Source organism: Heptranchias perlo, chromosome X (assembly GCF_035084215.1).
Source record: "Heptranchias perlo isolate sHepPer1 chromosome X, sHepPer1.hap1, whole genome shotgun sequence".
NCBI lineage: Eukaryota > Metazoa > Chordata > Chondrichthyes > Hexanchiformes > Hexanchidae > Heptranchias > Heptranchias perlo.
Genome location: NC_090370.1, coordinates 21866812 through 21890373, shown reverse-complemented (window position 1 = coordinate 21890373; position 23562 = coordinate 21866812). Strand labels below are relative to the sequence as shown.

The 23562-nt window shown below is 44.0% G+C and overlaps 1 pseudogene; it reads left to right on the top strand.

Annotated features, from left to right (window-relative positions):
- Positions 1 to 23562, top strand: part of LOC137306863 (histone H2A-like) — a 223927-nt pseudogene that overhangs the window by 177134 nt on the left and 23231 nt on the right.

Sequence of the window (23562 nt, the reverse complement as noted above, 5' to 3'; positions counted from 1 at the left end):
AGTACCAGAGATTGACAGATACAGAATGAATCCCACACTGACACACATTACCAGAGATTGACAGATACAGAATGAATCCCAGACTCACACACAGTATGAGAGACTTACAGATACAGAATGAATCCCACACTCCAAAACTGCAGCTGAGATTGACAGCAACAGAATGAATCCCACACTTACACACAGTACCAGAGACTGATAGATACAGAATGAATCCAACACTCCAAAACTGCAGCTGAGATTGACAGCAACAGAATGAATCCCACACTCACACACAGTACCAGAGACTGACAGATACAGAATGAATCCCACACTCACACACAGTATGAGAGACTTACAGATACAGAATGAATCCCACACTCACATACAGTACCAGAGATTGACAGATACAGAATGAATCCCACACTGACACACATTACCAGAGATTGACAGATACAGAATGAATCCCAGACTCACACACAGTATGAGAGACTTACAGATACAGAATGAATCCCACACTCACACACAGGACCAGAGATTGACAGATACAGAATGAATCCCACACTCACACACAGTACCAGAGATTGACAGATGCAGAATGAATCCCACACTAACACACAGTACCAGAGACTGACAGACACAGAATGAATCCCACACTCACACATTGTACCAGAGACTGACAGATACAGAATGAATCCGACACTCACACACAGTACCAGAGACTGACAGATACAGAATGAATCCCACACTGACAGACAGTACCAGAGACTGACAGATACAAAATGAATCCCACATTCACACACAGCACCAGAGACTGTCAGACACAGAATGAATCCCACACTCACACACAGCACCTGAGAATGACAGACACAGAATGAATCCCACACGAACACACAGTACCAGAGACTGACAGATACAGAATGAATCCCACACTCATACACCTTACCAGAGACTGACAGATACAGAATGAATCCCACACTCACACACAGTACCAGAGACTGACAGATACAGAATGTATCCCACATTCACAAACAGTACCAGAGACTGACAGACACAGAATGAATCCCACACTCACACACAGTGCCAGAGACTGACAGATACAGAATGAATCCAACACTCACACACAGTCCCAGAGACTGACAGATGCAGAATGAATCCCACACTCACACACAGTACCAGACACTGACAGAAACAGAATGAATCCCATACTCACACACAGCACCAGGAACTGACAGATACAGAATGAATCCCACACTGACCAACCACACCAGAGACTGACAGATACAGAATGAATCCCACTCTCACACACAGTACCAGAGGCTGACAGATGCAGAATGAATCCCACACTCACACATCGTACCAGAGACTGACAGATACAGAATGAATCCCACAATAACACACAGTACCAGAGACTGACAGATACAGAATGAATCCCACACTCATACACCTGACCAGAGACTGACAGATGCAGAATGAATCCCACTCTCACACACAGTACCAGAGACTGACAGATACAGAATGAATCCCACACTCACATACATTTTCAGAGACTGACAGATACAGAATGAATTGCACACTCACACAGAGTATCAGAGACTGACAGATGCAGAATGAATCCCACACTCACATACAGTCGCAGAGACTGACAGATACAGAATGAATCCCACACTCACACACAGTATCAGAGACTGACAGATACAGAATGAACCCCACACTCACACACAGTACCAGAGACTGTCAGATACAGAATGAATCCCACACTCCCACTGAGTATCAGAGACTGACAGATACAGAATGAATCCCACACTCACAAACAGTATCAGAGACTGACAGATACAGAATGAATCCCACACTCACATACAGTACCAGAGTCTGACAGATGCAGAATGAATCCCACACTCACACACAGTATCAGAGACTGTCAGTTGCAGAATGAATCCCACACTCACACACAGAACCAGAGACTGACAGATGCAGAATGAATCCCACACTCAAACACATTATCTGAGACTGACAGATACAGAATGAATCCCACACTCGAACACATTATCAGAGACTGACAGATACAGAAGGAATCCCACACTAACACACAGTACCAGAGACTGACAGATACAGAATGAATCCCACACTCACATACAGTACCAGAGACTGACAGATACAGAATGAATCCCACACTCACACACTGTATCAGAGACTGACAGATGCAGAATGAATCCCACACTCACACACAGTATCAGAGACTGACAGATGCAGAATGAATCCCACACTCACACACAGTACCAGAGACTGACAGATACAGAATGAATCCCACACTCACACACAGTAACAGAGACAGTCAGATGCAGAATGAATCCCACAGCCCACAGAGTATCAGAGACTGACAGATACAGAATGAATCCCACACTCACACACAGTACCAGAGACTGACAGATCCAGAATTAATCTCACACTCACACACAGTACCAGAGACTGACAGATACAGAATGAATACCACACTCACACACAGCATCAGAGACTGACAGATGCAGAATGAATCCCACACTCACACACTGTGCCAGAGACTGACAGACACAGAATGAATTGCACACTCACGCACAGGATCAGAGACTGACAGGTACAGAATGAATCCCACACTCACCTGCAGTATCAGAGATTGACACATACAGAATGAATCCCACATTCACACACAGTACCAGAGACTGACAGATACAGAATGAATCGCACACTCACACACAGTATCTGAGATTGACAGATACAGAATGAGTCCCACACTCACATACAGTATCTGAGATTGACAGATACAGAATGAGTCCCACACTCACATACAGTATCAGAGACTGACAGATACAGAATGAATCCCACACTCACACACAGTACCAGAGACTGACAGATACAGAATGAATCCCACACTCACACACAGTATCAGACTGACAGATACAGAATGAATCCCACACTCACACACAGTATCAGAGACTGACAGATACAGTAAGAATCCCACACTCACACACAGTATCAGAGACTGACAGATAAAGAAAGAATCCCACACTCACGCACCAGAGACGAACAGATACTGAATGAATCCCACACTCACACACAGAACCAGAGACTGACAGATGCAGAATGAATCCCACACTCACACACAGTACCAGAGACTGTCAGATACAGAATGAATCCCACACTCCCACAGAGTATCAGAGACTGACAGACACAGAATGAATCCCACACTCACATACAGTATCAGAGACTGACAGATACAGAATGAATCCCACACTCACATACAGTACCAGAGGCTGACAGATACAGAATGAATCCCACACTCACACACAGTATCAGAGACTGTCAGATGCAGAATGAATCCCACACTCACACACTGTACCTGAGACTGACAGATACAGAATGAATCCCTCACTCACACACTGCATCAGAGACTGACAGATGCAGAATGAATCCCACACTCGTACACAGAACCAGAGACTGACAGATGCAGAATGAATCCCACACTCAAACACATTATCTGAGACTGACAGATACAGAATGAATCCCACACTCACACACTGTATCAGAGACTGACAGATGCAGAATGAATCCCTCACTCACACAAAGTACCAGAGACTGACAGATACAGAATGAATCCCACACTCACACACAGTATCAGAGAGTGACAGAAACAGAATGAATCCCACAGTCACACACAGTACCAGAGACTGACAGATACAGAATGAATCCCACACTCACATACAGTACCAGAGACTGACAGATACAGAAATAATCCCACACTCACAAACTGTATCAGAGACTGACAGATACAGAATGAATCCCACACTCACACACAGTAACAGAGACTGTCAGATGCAGAATGAATCCCACACTCACACACAGTATCAGAGACTGACAGATACTGTAAGAATCCCACACTCACACACAGCATCAGAGACTGACAGATAAAGAAAGAATCCCACACTCAAACACATTATCTGAGACTGACAGATACAGAATGAGTCCCACACTCACATACAGTATCAGAGACTGACAGATACAGAATAAATCCCACACTCACACACAGTACCAGAGACTGACAGATACAGAATGAATCCCACACTCACATACAGTATCAGAGACTGACAGATACAGAATGAATCCCACACTCACACACAGTATCAGAGACTGACAGATACAGTAAGAATCCCACACTCTCACACTGTGCCAGAGACTGACAGACACAGAATGAATTGCACACTCACGCACAGGATCAGAGACTGACAGGTACAGAATGAATCACACACTCACCTGCAGTATCAGAGATTGACACATACAGAATGAATCCCACATTCACACACAGTACCAGAGACTGACAGATACAGAATGAATCGCACACTCACATACAGTATCTGAGATTGACAGATACAGAATGAGTCCCACACTCACATACAGTATCTGAGATTGACAGATACAGAATGAGTCCCACACTCACATACAGTATCAGAGACTGACAGATACAGAATGAATCCCACACTCACACACAGTACCAGAGACTGACAGATACAGAATGAATCCCACACTCACATACAGTATCAGAGACTGACAGATACAGAATGAATCCCACACTCACACACAGTATCAGAGACTGACAGATACAGTAAGAATCCCACACTCACACACAGTATCAGAGACTGACAGATACTGAATGAATCCCACACTCACATACAGTTACAGAGACTGACAGATACAGAATGAATCCCACACTCACACACAGTATCAGATACTGACAGATACGGAATGAATCCCACACTCACACACAGTACCAGAGACTGACAGATACAGAATGAATCCCACACTCACACACAGTACCAGAGACTGACAGATACAGAATGAATCCCACACTCACATGCAGTACCAGAGACTGACAGATACAGAATGAATCCCACACTCACATACATTTTCAGAGACTGACAGATACAGAATGAATTGCACACTCACACAGAGTATCAGAGACTGTCAGATGCAGAATGAATCCCACACTCACATACAGTAGCAGAGACTGACAGATACAGAATGAATCCCACATTCACAAACAGTATCAGACACTGACAGATACAGAATTAACCCCACACTCACACACAGTACCAGAGACTGTCAGATACAGAATGAATCCCACACTCCCACAGAGTATCAGAGACTGACAGACACAGAATGAATCCCACACTCACATACAGTATCAGAGACTGACAGATACAGAATGAATCCCACACTCACATACAGTACCAGAGGCTGACAGATACAGAATGAATCCCACACTCACACACAGTATCAGAGACTGTCAGATGCAGAATGAATCCCACACTCACACACTGTACCTGAGACTGACAGATACAGAATGAATCCCTCACTCACATACATTGTCAGAGACTGACAGATGCAGAATGAATCCCACACTCGTACACAGAACCAGAGACTGACAGATGCAGAATGAATCCCACACTCAAACACATTATCTGAGACTGACAGATACAGAATGAATCCCACACTCACACACTGTATCAGAGACTGACAGATGCAGAATGAATCCCACACTCACACACAGTACCAGAGACTGACAGATACAGAATGAATCCCACACTCACACACAGTACCAGAGACTGACAGATACAGAATGAATCCCACACTCACACACAGTATCAGAGAGTGACAGATACAGAATGAATTGCACTCTCACACACAGTATCAGAGACTGACAGATACAGAATGAATCCCACACTCACACACAGTAACAGAGACTGACAGATACAGAATGAATCCCACACTCACATACAGTACCAGAGACTGACAGATACAGAAATAATCCCACACTCACAAACTGTATCAGAGACTGACAGATACAGAATGAATCCCACACTCACACACAGTAACAGAGACTGTCAGATGCAGAATGAATCCCACACTCACACACAGTATCAGAGACTGACAGATACAGTAAGAATCCCACACTCACACACAGCATCAGAGACTGACAGATAAAGAAAGAATCCCAGACTCAAACACATTATCTGAGACTGACAGATACAGAATGAGTCCCACACTCACATACAGTATCAGAGACTGACAGATACAGAATAAATCCCACACTCACACACAGTACCAGAGACTGACAGATACAGAATGAATCCCACACTCACATACAGTATCAGAGACTGACAGATACAGAATGAATCCCACACTCACACACAGTATCAGAGACTGACAGATACAGTAAGAATCCCACACTCACACACAGTATCAGAGACTGACAGAAAAAGAAAGAATCCCACACTCACGCACAATACCAGAGACTAACAGATACTGAATGAATCCCACACTCACACACAGTACCAGAGACTGACAGATATAGAATGAATCCCACACTCACATGCAGTATCAGAGACTGACAGATGCAGAATGAATCCCACACTCACACACAGTACCAGAGACTGACAGATACAGAATGAATCCCACACTCACAAACAGTACCAGAGACTGACAGATGCAGAATGAATCCCACCATCACATACAGTAGCAGAGACTGACAGATACAGAATGAATCCCACACTCACAAACAGTATCAGACACTGACAGATACAGAATTAACCCCACACTCACACACAGTACCAGAGACTGTCAGATACAGAATGAATCCCACACTCCCACAGAGTATCAGAGACTGACAGACACAGAATGAATCCCACACTCACATACAGTATCAGAGACTGACAGATACAGAATGAATCCCACACTCACATACAGTACCAGAGGCTGACAGATACAGAATGAATCCCACACTCACACACAGTATCAGAGACTGTCAGATGCAGAATGAATCCCACACTCACACACTGTACCTGAGACTGACAGATACAGAATGAATCCCTCACTCACATACATTGTCAGAGACTGACAGATACAGAATGAATCCCACACTCATACACAGAACCAGAGACTGACAGATGCAGAATGAATCCCACACTCAAACACATTATCTGAGACTGACAGATACAGAATGAATCCCACACTCACACACAGTACCAGAGACTGACAGATACAGAATGAATCCCACACTCACACACAGTATCAGAGACTGACAGATACAGAATGAATTGCAATCTCACACACAGTATCAGAGACTGACAGAAACAGAATGAATCCCACAGTCACACACAGTACCAGAGACTGACAGATACAGAATGAATCCCACACTCACATACAGTACCAGAGACTGACAGATACAGAAATAATCCCACACTCACACACTGTATCAGAGACTGACAGATGCAGAATGAATCCCACACTCACACACAGTACCAGAGACTGACAGATACAGAATGAATCCCACACTCACACACAGTAACAGAGACTGTCAGATGCAGAATGAATCCCACACTCACACACAGTATCAGAGACTGACAGATGCAGTAAGAATCCCACACTCACACACAGTATCAGAGACTGACAGATAAAGAAAGAATCCCACACTCACGCACAATACCAGAGACTAACAGATACTGAATGAATCCCACACTCACACACAGTACCAGAGACTGACAGATATAGAATGAATCCCACACTCACATGCAGTATCAGAGACTGACAGATGCAGAATGAATCCCCACACTCACACACATTATCAGAGACTGACAGATACAGATTGAATCCCACACTCACATGCAGTATCAGAGACTGACAGATGCAGAATGAATCCCCACACTCACACACATTATCAGAGACTGACAGACACAGAATGAATCCCACACTCACATACAGTTGCAGAGACTGACAGATACAGAATGAATCCCACACTCACACACAGTATCAGATACTGACAGATACAGAATGAATCCCACACTCACACACAGTACCAGAGACTGACAGATACAGAATGAATCCCACACTCACACACAGTACCAGAGACTGACAGATACAGAATGAATCCCACACTCACAAACAGTACCAGAGACTGACAGATACAGAATGAATCCCACACTCACACACATTTTCAGAGACTGACAGATACAGAATGAATTGCACACTCATACACTGTATCAGAGACTGACAGATGCAGAATGAATCCCTCACTCACACACAGTACCAGAGACTGACAGATACAGAATGAGTCCCACACTCACATACAGTATCAGAGACTGACAGATACAGAATAAATCCCACACTCACACACAGTACCAGAGACTGACAGATCCAGAATGAATCCCACACTCACATACAGTATCAGAGACTGACAGATACAGAATGAATCCCACACTCACACACAGTATCAGAGACTGACAGATACAGTAAGAATCCCACACTCACACACAGTATCAGAGACTGACAGAAAAAGAAAGAATCCCACACTCACGCACAATACCAGAGACTAACAGATACTGAATGAATCCCACACTCACACACAGTACCAGAGACTGACAGATATAGAATGAATCTCACACTCACATGCAGTATCAGAGACTGACAGATGCAGAATGAATCCCACACTCACACACATTATCAGAGACTGACAGATACAGATTGAATCCCACACTCACACACAGTATCAGAGACTGACAGACACAGAATGAATCCCACACTCACATACAGTTACAGAGACTGACAGATACAGAATGAATCCCACACTCACACACAGTATCAGACACTGACAGATACAGAATGAATCCCACACTCACACACAGTACCAGAGACTGACAGATACAGAATGAATCCCACACTCACACACAGTACCAGAGACTGACAGATACAGAAGGAATCCCACACTCACATACAGTACCAGAGACTGACAGATACAGAATGAATCCCACACTCACATACATTTTCAGAGACTGACAGATACAGAATGAATTGCACACTCACACAGAGTATCAGAGACTGACAGATGCAGAATGAATCCCACAATCACATACAGTAGCAGAGACTGACAGATACAGAATGAATCCCACACTCACAAACAGTATCAGACACTGACAGATACAGAATTAACCCCACACTCACACACAGTACCAGAGACTGTCAGATACAGAATGAATCCCACACTCCCACAGAGTATCAGAGACTGACAGACACAGAATGAATCCCACACTCACATACAGTATCAGAGACTGACAGATACAGAATGAATCCCACACTCACATACAGTACCAGAGGCTGACAGATACAGAATGAATCCCACACTCACACACAGTATCAGAGACTGTCAGATGCAGAATGAATCCCACACTCACACACTGTACCTGAGACTGACAGATACAGAATGAATCCCTCACTCACATACATTGTCAGAGACTGACAGATACAGAATGAATCCCACACTCATACGCAGAACCAGAGACTGACAGATGCAGAATGAATCCCACACTCAAACACATGATCTGAGACTGACAGATACAGAATGAATCCCACACTCACACACTGTATCAGAGACTGACAGATACAGAATGAATCCCACTCTCACACACAGTACAAGAGGCTGACAGATGCAGAATGAATCCCACACTCACACATCGTACCAGAGACTGACAGATACAGAATGAATCCCACACTAACACACAGTACCAGAGACTGACAGATACAGAATGAATCCCACACTCATACACCTGACCAGAGACTGACAGATACAGAATGAATCCCACTCTCACACACAGTACCAGAGACTGACAGATACAGAATGAATCCCACACTCACATACATTTTCAGAGACTGACAGATACAGAATGAATCCCACACTCACACACAGTATCAGAGACTGACAGATACAGAATCAACCCCACACTCACACACAGTACCAGAGACTGTCAGATACAGAATGAATCCCACACTCCCACTGAGTATCAGAGACTGACAGATACAGAATGAATCCCACACTCACAAACAGTATCAGAGACTGACAGATACAGAATGAATCCCACACTCACATACAGTACCAGAGTCTGACAGATGCAGAATGAATCCCACACTCACACACAGTAACAGAGACTGTCAGATGCAGAATGAATCCCACAGCCCACAGAGTATCAGAGACTGACAGATACAGAATGAATCCCACACTCACACACAGTACCAGAGACTGACAGATCCAGAATTAATCTCACACTCACACACAGTACCAGAGACTGACAGATACAGAATGAATACCACACTCACACACAGCATCAGAGACTGACAGATGCAGAATGAATCCCACACTCACACACTGTGCCAGAGACTGACAGACACAGAATGAATTGCACACTCACGCACAGGATCAGAGACTGACAGGTACAGAATGAATCCCACACTCACCTGCAGTATCAGAGATTGACACATACAGAATGAATCCCACATTCACACACAGTACCAGAGACTGACAGATACAGAATGAATCGCACACTCACACACAGTATCTGAGATTGACAGATACAGAATGAGTCCCACACTCACATACAGTATCTTAGATTGACAGATACAGAATGAGTCCCACACTCACATACAGTATCAGAGACTGACAGATACAGAATGAATCCCACACTCACACACAGTACCAGAGACTGACAGATACAGAATGAATCCCACACTCACATACAGTATCAGAGACTGACAGATACAGAATGAATCCCACACTCACACACAGTATCAGAGACTGACAGATACAGTAAGAATCCCACACTCACACACAGTATCAGAGACTGACAGATAAAGAAAGAATCCCACACTCACGCACCAGAGACTAACAGATACTGAATGAATCCCACACTCACACACAGAACCAGAGACTGACAGATGCAGAATGAATCCCACACTCAAACACATTATCTGAGACTGACAGATACAGAATGAATCCCACTCTCACATGCAGTATCAGAGACTGACAGATACAGAATGAATCCCACACTCAAACACATTATCAGAGACTGACAGATACAGAAGGAATCCCACACTCACACACAGTATCAAAGACTGACAGATAAAGAATGAATCCCACACTAACACACAGTACCAGAGACTGACAGATACAGAATGAATCCCACACTCACACACATTTTCAGAGACTGACAGATACAGAATGAATTGCACACTCATACACTGTATCAGAGACTGACAGATGCAGAATGAGTCCCACACTCACATACAGTATCAGAGACTGACAGATACAGAATAAATCCCACACTCACACACAGTACCAGAGACTGACAGATCCAGAATGAATCCCACACTCACATACAGTATCAGAGACTGACAGATACAGAATGAATCCCACACTCACACACAGTATCAGAGACTGACAGATACAGTAAGAATCCCACACTCACACACAGTATCAGAGACTGACAGAAAAAGAAAGAATCCCACACTCACGCACAATACCAGAGACTAACAGATACTGAATGAATCCCACACTCACACACAGTACCAGAGACTGACAGATATAGAATGAATCCCACACTCACATGCAGTATCAGAGACTGACAGATGCAGAATGAATCCCACACTCACACACATTATCAGAGACTGACAGATACAGATTGAATCCCACACTCACACACAGTATCAGAGACTGACAGACACAGAATGAATCCCACACTCACATACAGTTACAGAGACTGACAGATACAGAATGAATCCCACACTCACACACAGTATCAGACACTGACAGATACAGAATGAATCCCACACTCACACACAGTACCAGAGACTGACAGATACAGAATGAATCCCACACTCACACACAGTACCAGAGACTGACAGATACAGAAGGAATCCCACACTCACATACAGTACCAGAGACTGACAGATACAGAATGAATCCCACACTCACATACATTTTCAGAGACTGACAGATACAGAATGAATTGCACACTCACACAGAGTATCAGAGACTGACAGATGCAGAATGAATCCCACAATCACATACAGTAGCAGAGACTGACAGATACAGAATGAATCCCACACTCACAAACAGTATCAGACACTGACAGATACAGAATTAACCCCACACTCACACACAGTACCAGAGACTGTCAGATACAGAATGAATCCCACACTCCCACAGAGTATCAGAGACTGACAGACACAGAATGAATCCCACACTCACATACAGTATCAGAGACTGACAGATACAGAATGAATCCCACACTCACATACAGTACCAGAGGCTGACAGATACAGAATGAATCCCACACTCACACACAGTATCAGAGACTGTCAGATGCAGAATGAATCCCACACTCACACACTGTACCTGAGACTGACAGATACAGAATGAATCCCTCACTCACATACATTGTCAGAGACTGACAGATACAGAATGAATCCCACACTCATACGCAGAACCAGAGACTGACAGATGCAGAATGAATCCCACTCTCACACACAGTACCAGAGACTGACAGATGCAGAATGAATCCCACACTCACACATCGTACCAGAGACTGACAGATACAGAATGAATCCCACACTAACACACAGTACCAGAGACTGACAGATACAGAATGAATCCCACACTCAAACACATTATCTGAGACTGACAGATACAGAATGAATCCCACACTCACACACTGTATCAGAGACTGACAGATACAGAATGAATCCCACTCTCACACACAGTACCAGAGGCTGACAGATGCAGAATGAATCCCACACTCACACATCGTACCAGAGACTGACAGATACAGAATGAATCCCACACTAACACACAGTACCAGAGACTGACAGATACAGAATGAATCCCACACTCATACACCTGACCAGAGACTGACAGATACAGAATGAATCCCACTCTCACACACAGTACCAGAGACTGACAGATACAGAATGAATCCCACACTCACATACATTTTCAGAGACTGACAGATACAGAATGAATCCCACACTCACACACAGTATCAGAGACTGACAGATACAGAATCAACCCCACACTCACACACAGTACCAGAGACTGTCAGATACAGAATGAATCCCACACTCCCACTGAGTATCAGAGACTGACAGATACAGAATGAATCCCACACTCACAAACAGTATCAGAGACTGACAGATACAGAATGAATCCCACACTCACATACAGTACCAGAGTCTGACAGATGCAGAATGAATCCCACACTCACACACAGTATCAGAGACTGTCAGTTGCAGAATGAATCCCACACTCACACACAGAACCAGAGACTGACAGATGCAGAATGAATCCCACACTCAAACACATTATCTGAGACTGACAGATACAGAATGAATCCCACACTCGAACACATTATCAGAGACTGACAGATACAGAAGGAATCCCACACTAACACACAGTACCAGAGACTGACAGATACAGAATGAATCCCACACTCACATACAGTACCAGAGACTGACAGATACAGAATGAATCCCACACTCACACACTGTATCAGAGACTGACAGATGCAGAATGAATCCCACACTCACACACAGTATCAGAGACTGACAGATGCAGAATGAATCCCACACTCACACACAGTACCAGAGACTGACAGATACAGAATGAATCCCACACTCACACACAGTAACAGAGACTGTCAGATGCAGAATGAATCCCACAGCCCACAGAGTATCAGAGACTGACAGATACAGAATGAATCCCACACTCACACACAGTACCAGAGACTGACAGATCCAGAATTAATCTCACACTCACACACAGTACCAGAGACTGACAGATACAGAATGAATACCACACTCACACACAGCATCAGAGACTGACAGATGCAGAATGAATCCCACACTCACACACTGTGCCAGAGACTGACAGACACAGAATGAATTGCACACTCACGCACAGGATCAGAGACTGACAGGTACAGAATGAATCCCACACTCACCTGCAGTATCAGAGATTGACACATACAGAATGAATCCCACATTCACACACAGTACCAGAGACTGACAGATACAGAATGAATCGCACACTCACACACAGTATCTGAGATTGACAGATACAGAATGAGTCCCACACTCACATACAGTATCTGAGATTGACAGATACAGAATGAGTCCCACACTCACATACAGTATCAGAGACTGACAGATACAGAATGAATCCCACACTCACACACAGTACCAGAGACTGACAGATACAGAATGAATCCCACACTCACATACAGTATCAGAGACTGACAGATACAGAATGAATCCCACACTCACACACAGTATCAGAGACTGACAGATACAGTAAGAATCCCACACTCACACACAGTATCAGAGACTGACAGATAAAGAAAGAATCCCACACTCACGCACCAGAGAGTAACAGATACTGAATGAATCCCACACTCACACACAGAACCAGAGACTGACAGATGCAGAATGAATCCCACACTCAAACACATTATCTGAGACTGACAGATACAGAATGAATCCCACTCTCACATGCAGTATCAGAGACTGACAGATACAGAATGAATCCCACACTCAAACACATTATCAGAGACTGACAGATACAGAAGGAATCCCACACTCACACACAGTATCAAAGACTGACAGATAAAGAATGAATCCCACACTAACACACAGTACCAGAGACTGACAGATACAGAATGAATCCCACACTCACATACAGTACCAGAGACTGACAGATACAGAATGAATCCCACACTCACACACTGTATCAGAGACTGACAGATGCAGAATGAATCCCACACTCACACACAGTGCCAGAGACTGACAGATACAGAATGAATCGCACACTCACACACAGTATCAGAGACTGACAGATACAGAATGAATTGCACGCTCACACACAGTATCAGAGACTGACAGAAACAGAATGAATCCCACAGTCACACAAAGTACCAGAGACTGACAGATACAGAATGAATCCCACACGCACATACAGTACCAGAGACTGACAGATACAGAAATAATCCCACACTCACACACTGTATCAGAGACTGACAGATGCAGAATGAATCCCACACTCACACACAGTACCAGAGACTGACAGATACAGAATGAATCCCACACTCACACACAGTGACAGAGACTGTCAGATGCAGAATGAATCCCACAGCCAACAGAGTATCAGAGACTGACAGACACAGAATGAATCCCACACTCACACACAGTACCAGAGACTGACAGATCCAGAATTAATCTCACACTCACATACAGTACCAGAGACTGACAGATACAGAATAAATCCCACACTCACACACAGTACCAGAGACTGACAGATACAGAATGAATACCACACTCACACACAGCATCAGAGACTGACAGATGCAGAATGAATCCCACACTCACACACAGTACCAGAGACTGACAGATCCAGAATTAATCTCACACTCACATACAGTATCAGATACTGACAGATACAGAATGAATACCACACTCACACACAGTACCAGAGACTGACAGATACAGAATGAATACCACACTCACGCACAGTACCAGAGACTGACAGATCTTGAATGAATCCCAAACTCTCACACTGTGCCAGAGACTGACAGACACAGAATGAATTGCACACTCACGCACAGGATCAGAGACTGACAGGTACAGAATGAATCACACACTCACCTGCAGTATCAGAGATTGACACATACAGAATGAATCCCACATTCACACACAGTACCAGAGACTGACAGATACAGAATGAATCGCACACTCACATACAGTATCTGAGATTGACAGATACAGAATGAGTCCCACACTCACATACAGTATCTGAGATTGACAGATACAGAATGAGTCCCACACTCACATACAGTATCAGAGACTGACAGATACAGAATGAATCCCACACTCACACACAGTACCAGAGACTGACAGATACAGAATGAATCCCACACTCATACACCTGACCAGAGACTGACAGATACAGAATGAATCCCACTCTCACACACAGTACCAGAGACTGACAGATACAGAATGAATCCCACACTCACATACATTTTCAGAGACTGACAGATACAGAATGAATCCCACACTCACACACAGTATCAGAGACTGACAGATACAGAATCAACCCCACACTCACACACAGTACCAGAGACTGTCAGATACAGAATGAATCCCACACTCCCACTGAGTATCAGAGACTGACAGATACAGAATGAATCCCACACTCACAAACAGTATCAGAGACTGACAGATACAGAATGAATCCCACACTCACATACAGTACCAGAGTCTGACAGATGCAGAATGAATCCCACACTCACACACAGTATCAGAGACTGTCAGTTGCAGAATGAATCCCACACTCACACACAGAACCAGAGACTGACAGATGCAGAATGAATCCCACACTCAAACACATTATCTGAGACTGACAGATACAGAATGAATCCCACACTCGAACACATTATCAGAGACTGACAGATACAGAAGGAATCCCACACTAACACACAGTACCAGAGACTGACAGATACAGAATGAATCCCACACTCACATACAGTACCAGAGACTGACAGATACAGAATGAATCCCACACTCACACACTGTATCAGAGACTGACAGATGCAGAATGAATCCCACACTCACACACAGTATCAGAGACTGACAGATGCAGAATGAATCCCACACTCACACACAGTACCAGAGACTGACAGATACAGAATGAATCCCACACTCACACACAGTAACAGAGACTGTCAGATGCAGAATGAATCCCACAGCCCACAGAGTATCAGAGACTGACAGATACAGAATGAATCCCACACTCACACACAGTACCAGAGACTGACAGATCCAGAATTAATCTCACACTCACACACAGTACCAGAGACTGACAGATACAGAATGAATACCACACTCACACACAGCATCAGAGACTGACAGATGCAGAATGAATCCCACACTCACACACTGTGCCAGAGACTGACAGACACAGAATGAATTGCACACTCACGCACAGGATCAGAGACTGACAGGTACAGAATGAATCCCACACTCACCTGCAGTATCAGAGATTGACACATACAGAATGAATCCCACATTCACACACAGTACCAGAGACTGACAGATACAGAATGAATCGCACACTCACACACAGTATCTGAGATTGACAGATACAGAATGAGTCCCACACTCACATACAGTATCTGAGATTGACAGATACAGAATGAGTCCCACACTCACATACAGTATCAGAGACTGACAGATACAGAATGAATCCCACACTCACACACAGTACCAGAGACTGACAGATACAGAATGAATCCCACACTCACATACAGTATCAGAGACTGACAGATACAGAATGAATCCCACACTCACACACAGTATCAGAGACTGACAGATACAGTAAGAATCCCACACTCACACACAGTATCAGAGACTGACAGATAAAGAAAGAATCCCACACTCACGCACCAGAGAGTAACAGATACTGAATGAATCCCACACTCACACACAGAACCAGAGACTGACAGATGCAGAATGAATCCCACACTCAAACACATTATCTGAGACTGACAGATACAGAATGAATCCCACTCTCACATGCAGTATCAGAGACTGACAGATACAGAATGAATCCCACACTCAAACACATTATCAGAGACTGACAGATACAGAAGGAATCCCACACTCACACACAGTATCAAAGACTGACAGATAAAGAATGAATCCCACACTAACACACAGTACCAGAGACTGACAGATACAGAATGAATCCCACACTCACATACAGTACCAGAGACTGACAGATACAGAATGAATCCCACACTCACACACTGTATCAGAGACTGACAGATGCAGAATGAATCCCACACTCACACACAGTGCCAGAGACTGACAGATACAGAATGAATCGCACACTCACACACAGTATCAGAGACTGACAGATACAGAATGAATTGCACGCTCACACACAGTATCAGAGACTGACAGAAACAGAATGAATCCCACAGTCACACAAAGTACCAGAGACTGACAGATACAGAATGAATCCCACACGCACATACAGTACCAGAGACTGACAGATACAGAAATAATCCCACACTCACACACTGTATCAGAGACTGACAGATGCAGAATGAATCCCACACTCACACACAGTACCAGAGACTGACAGATACAGAATGAATCCCACACTCACACACAGTGACAGAGACTGTCAGATGCAGAATGAATCCCACAGCCAACAGAGTATCAGAGACTGACAGACACAGAATGAATCCCACACTCACACACAGTACCAGAGACTGACAGATCCAGAATTAATCTCACACTCACATACAGTACCAGAGACTGACAGATACAGAATAAATCCCACACTCACACACAGTACCAGAGACTGACAGATACAGAATGAATACCACACTCACACACAGCATCAGAGACTGACAGATGCAGAATGAATCCCACACTCACACACAGTACCAGAGACTGACAGATCCAGAATTAATCTCACACTCACATACAGTATCAGATACTGACAGATACAGAATGAATACCACACTCACACACAGTACCAGAGACTGACAGATACAGAATGAATACCACACTCACGCACAGTACCAGAGACTGACAGATCTTGAATGAATCCCAAACTCTCACACTGTGCCAGAGACTGACAGACACAGAATGAATTGCACACTCACGCACAGGATCAGAGACTGACAGGTACAGAATGAATCACACACTCACCTGCAGTATCAGAGATTGACACATACAGAATGAATCCCACATTCACACACAGTACCAGAGACTGACAGATACAGAATGAATCGCACACTCACATACAGTATCTGAGATTGACAGATACAGAATGAGTCCCACACTCACATACAGTATCTGAGATTGACAGATACAGAATGAGTCCCACACTCACATACAGTATCAGAGACTGACAGATACAGAATGAATCCCACACTCACACACAGTACCAGAGACTGACAGATACAGAATGAATCCCACACTCACATACAGTATCAGAGACTGACAGATACAGAATGAATCCCACACTCACACACAGTATCAGAGACTGACAGATACAGTAAGAATCCCACACTCACACACAGTATCAGAGACTGACAGATACTGAATGAATCCCACACTCACACACAGTACCAGAGACTGACAGACACAGAATGAATCCCACACTCACATACAGTTACAGAGACTGACAGATACAGAATGAATCCCACACTCACACACAGTATCAGATACTGACAGATACAGAATGAATCCCACACTCACACACAGTACCAGAGACTGACAGATACAGAATGAATCCCACACTCACATACATTTTCAGAGACTGACAGATACAGAATGAATTGCACACTCACACAGAGTATCAGAGACTGTCAGATGCAGAATGAATCCCACACTCACATACAGTAGCAGAGACTGACAGATACAGAATGAATCCCACACTCACAAACAGTATCAGACACTGACAGATACAGAATTAACCCCACACTCACACAGAGTATCAGAGACTGACAGATACAGAATGAATCCCACACTCACACACTGTATCAGAGACTGACAGATGCAGAATGAATCCCTCACTCACACACAGTACCAGAGACTGACAGATACAGAATGAATCCCACACTCACACACAGTATCAGAGAGTGACAGATACAGAATGAATTGCACTCTCACACACAGTATCAGAGACTGACAGAAACAGAATGAATCCCACAGTCACACACAGTACCAGAGACTGATAGATACAGAATGAATCCCACACTCACATACAGTACCAGAGACTGACAGATACAGAATGAATCCCACACTCACATACAGTACCAGAGTCTGACAGATGCAGAATGAATCCCACACTCACACACAGTATCAGAGACTGTCAGTTGCAGAATGAATCCCACACTCACACACAGAACCAGAGACTGACAGATGCAGAATGAATCCCACACTCAAACACATTATCTGAGACTGACAGATACAGAATGAATCCCACACTCGAACACATTATCAGAGACTGACAGATACAGAAGGAATCCCACACTAACACACAGTACCAGAGACTGACAGATACAGAATGAATCCCACACTCACATACAGTACCAGAGACTGACAGATACAGAATGAATCCCACACTCACACACTGTATCAGAGACTGACAGATGCAGAATGAATCCCACACTCACACACAGTACCAGAGACTGACAGATACAGAATGAATCCCACACTCACACACAGTAACAGAGACTGTCAGATGCAGAATGAATCCCACAGCCCACAGAGTATCAGAGACTGACAGATACAGAATGAATCCCACACTCACACACTGTGCCAGAGACTGACAGATACAGAATGAATCCCACACTCACACACTGTATCAGAGACTGACAGATGCAGAATGAATCCCACACTCACATACAGTACCAGAGACTGACAGATACAGAATGAATCCCACACTCACACACTGTATCAGAGACTGACAGATGCAGAATGAATCCCACACTCACATACAGTACCAGAGTCTGACAGATGCAGAATGAATCCCACACTCACACACAGGATCAGAGACTGACAGGTACAGAATGAATCCCACACTCACCTGCAGTATCAGAGATTGACACATACAGAATGAATCCCACATTCACACACAGTACCAGAGACTGACAGATACAGAATGAATCGCACACTCACACACAGTATCTGAGATTGACAGATACAGAATGAGTCCCACACTCACATACAGTATCTGAGATTGACAGATACAGAATGAGTCCCACACTCACATACAGTATCAGAGACTGACAGATACAGAATGAATCCCACACTCACACACAGTACCAGAGACTGACAGATACAGAATGAATCCCACACTCACATACAGTATCAGAGACTGACAGATACAGAATGAATCCCACACTCACACACAGTATCAGAGACTGACAGATACAGTAAGAATCCCACACTCACACACAGTATCAGAGACTGACAGATAAAGAAAGAATCCCACACTCACGCACCAGAGACTAACAGATACTGAATGAATCCCACACTCACACACAGAACCAGAGACTGACAGATGCAGAATGAATCCCACACTCAAACACATTATCTGAGACTGACAGATACAGAATGAATCCCACTCTCACATGCAGTATCAGAGACTGACAGATACAGAATGAATCCCACACTCAAACACATTATCAGAGACTGACAGATACAGAAGGAATCCCACACTCACACACAGTATCAAAGACTGACAGATAAAGAATGAATCCCACACTAACACACAGTACCAGAGACTGACAGATACAGAATGAATCCCACACTCACACACTGTATCAGAGACTGACAGATGCAGAATGAATCCCACACTCACACACAGTACCAGAGACTGACAGATACAGAATGAATCGCACACTCACACACAGTATCAGAGACTGACAGATACAGAATGAATTGCACGCTCACACACAGTATCAGAGACTGACAGAAACAGAATGAATCCCACAGTCACACAAAGTACCAGAGACTGACAGATACAGAATGAATCCCACACGCACATACAGTACCAGAGACTGTCAGATGCAGAATGAATCCCACAGCCAACAGAGTATCAGAGACTGACAGACACAGAATGAATCCCACACTCACACACAGAACCAGAGACTGACAGATCCAGAATTAATCTCACACTCACATACAGTACCAGAGACTGACAGATACAGAATAAATCCCACACTCACACACAGTACCAGAGACTGACAGATACAGAATGAATACCACACTCACACACAGCATCAGAGACTGACAGATGCAGAATGAATCCCACACTCACACACAGTACCAGAGACTGACAGATCCAGAATTAATCTCACACTCACATACAGTATCAGATACTGACAGATACAGAATGAATACCACACTCACACACAGTACCAGAGACTGACAGATACAGAATGAATACCACACTCACGCACAGTACCAGAGACTGACAGATCTTGAATGAATCCCAAACTCTCACACTGTGCCAGAGACTGACAGACACAGAATGAATTGCACACTCACGCACAGGATCAGAGACTGACAGGTACAGAATGAATCACACACTCACCTGCAGTATCAGAGATTGACACATACAGAATGAATCCCACATTCACACACAGTACCAGAGACTGACAGATACAGAATGAATCGCACACTCACATACAGTATCTGAGATTGACAGATACAGAATGAGTCCCACACTCACATACAGTATCTGAGATTGACAGATACAGAATGAGTCCCACACTCACATACAGTATCAGAGACTGACAGACACAGAATGAATCCCACACTCACACACAGTACCAGAGACTGACAGATACAGAATGAATCCCACACTCACATACAGTATCAGAGACTGACAGATACAGAATGAATCCCACACTCACACACAGTATCAGAGACTGACAGATACAGTAAGAATCCCACACTCACACACAGTATCAGAGACTGACAGATACTGAATGAATCCCACACTCACACACAGTACCAGAGACTGACAGACACAGAATGAATCCCACACTCACATACAGTTACAGAGACTGACAGATACAGAATGAATCCCACACTCACACACAGTATCAGATACTGACAGATACAGAATGAATCCCACACTCACACACAGTACCAGAGACTGACAGATACAGAATGAATCCCACACTCACACACAGTACCAGAGACTGACAGATACAGAATGAATCCCACACTCACATACATTTTCAGAGACTGACAGATACAGAATGAATTGCACACTCACACAGAGTATCAGAGACTGTCAGATGCAGAATGAATCCCACACTCACATACAGTAGCAGAGACTGACAGATACAGAATGAATCCCACACTCACAAACAGTATCAGACACTGACAGATACAGAATTAACCCCACACTCACACACAGTACCAGAGACTGTCAGATACAGAATGAATCCCACACTCCCACAGAGTATCAGAGACTGACAGACACAGAATGAATCCCACACTCACATACAGTATCAGAGACTGACAGATACAGAATGAATCCCACACTCACATACAGTACCAGAGGCTGACAGATACAGAATGAATCCCACACTCACACACAGTATCAGAGACTGTCAGATGCAGAATGAATCCCACACTCACACACTGTACCTGAGACTGACAGATACAGAATGAATCCCTCACTCACATACATTGTCAGAGACTGACAGATGCAGAATGAATCCCACACTCGTACACAGAACCAGAGACTGACAGATGCAGAATGAATCCCACACTCAAACACATTATCTGAGACTGACAGATACAGAATGAATCCCACACTCACACACTGTATCAGAGACTGACAGATGCAGAATGAATCCCTCACTCACACACAGTACCAGAGACTGACAGATACAGAATGAATCCCACACTCACACACAGTATCAGAGAGTGACAGATACAGAATGAATTGCACTCTCACACACAGTATCAGAGACTGACAGAAACAGAATGAATCCCACAGTCACACACAGTACCAGAGACTGACAGATACAGAATGAATCCCACACTCACATACAGTACCAGAGACTGACAGATACAGAAATAATCCCACACTCACAAACTGTATCAGAGACTGACAGATACAGAATGAATCCCACACTCACA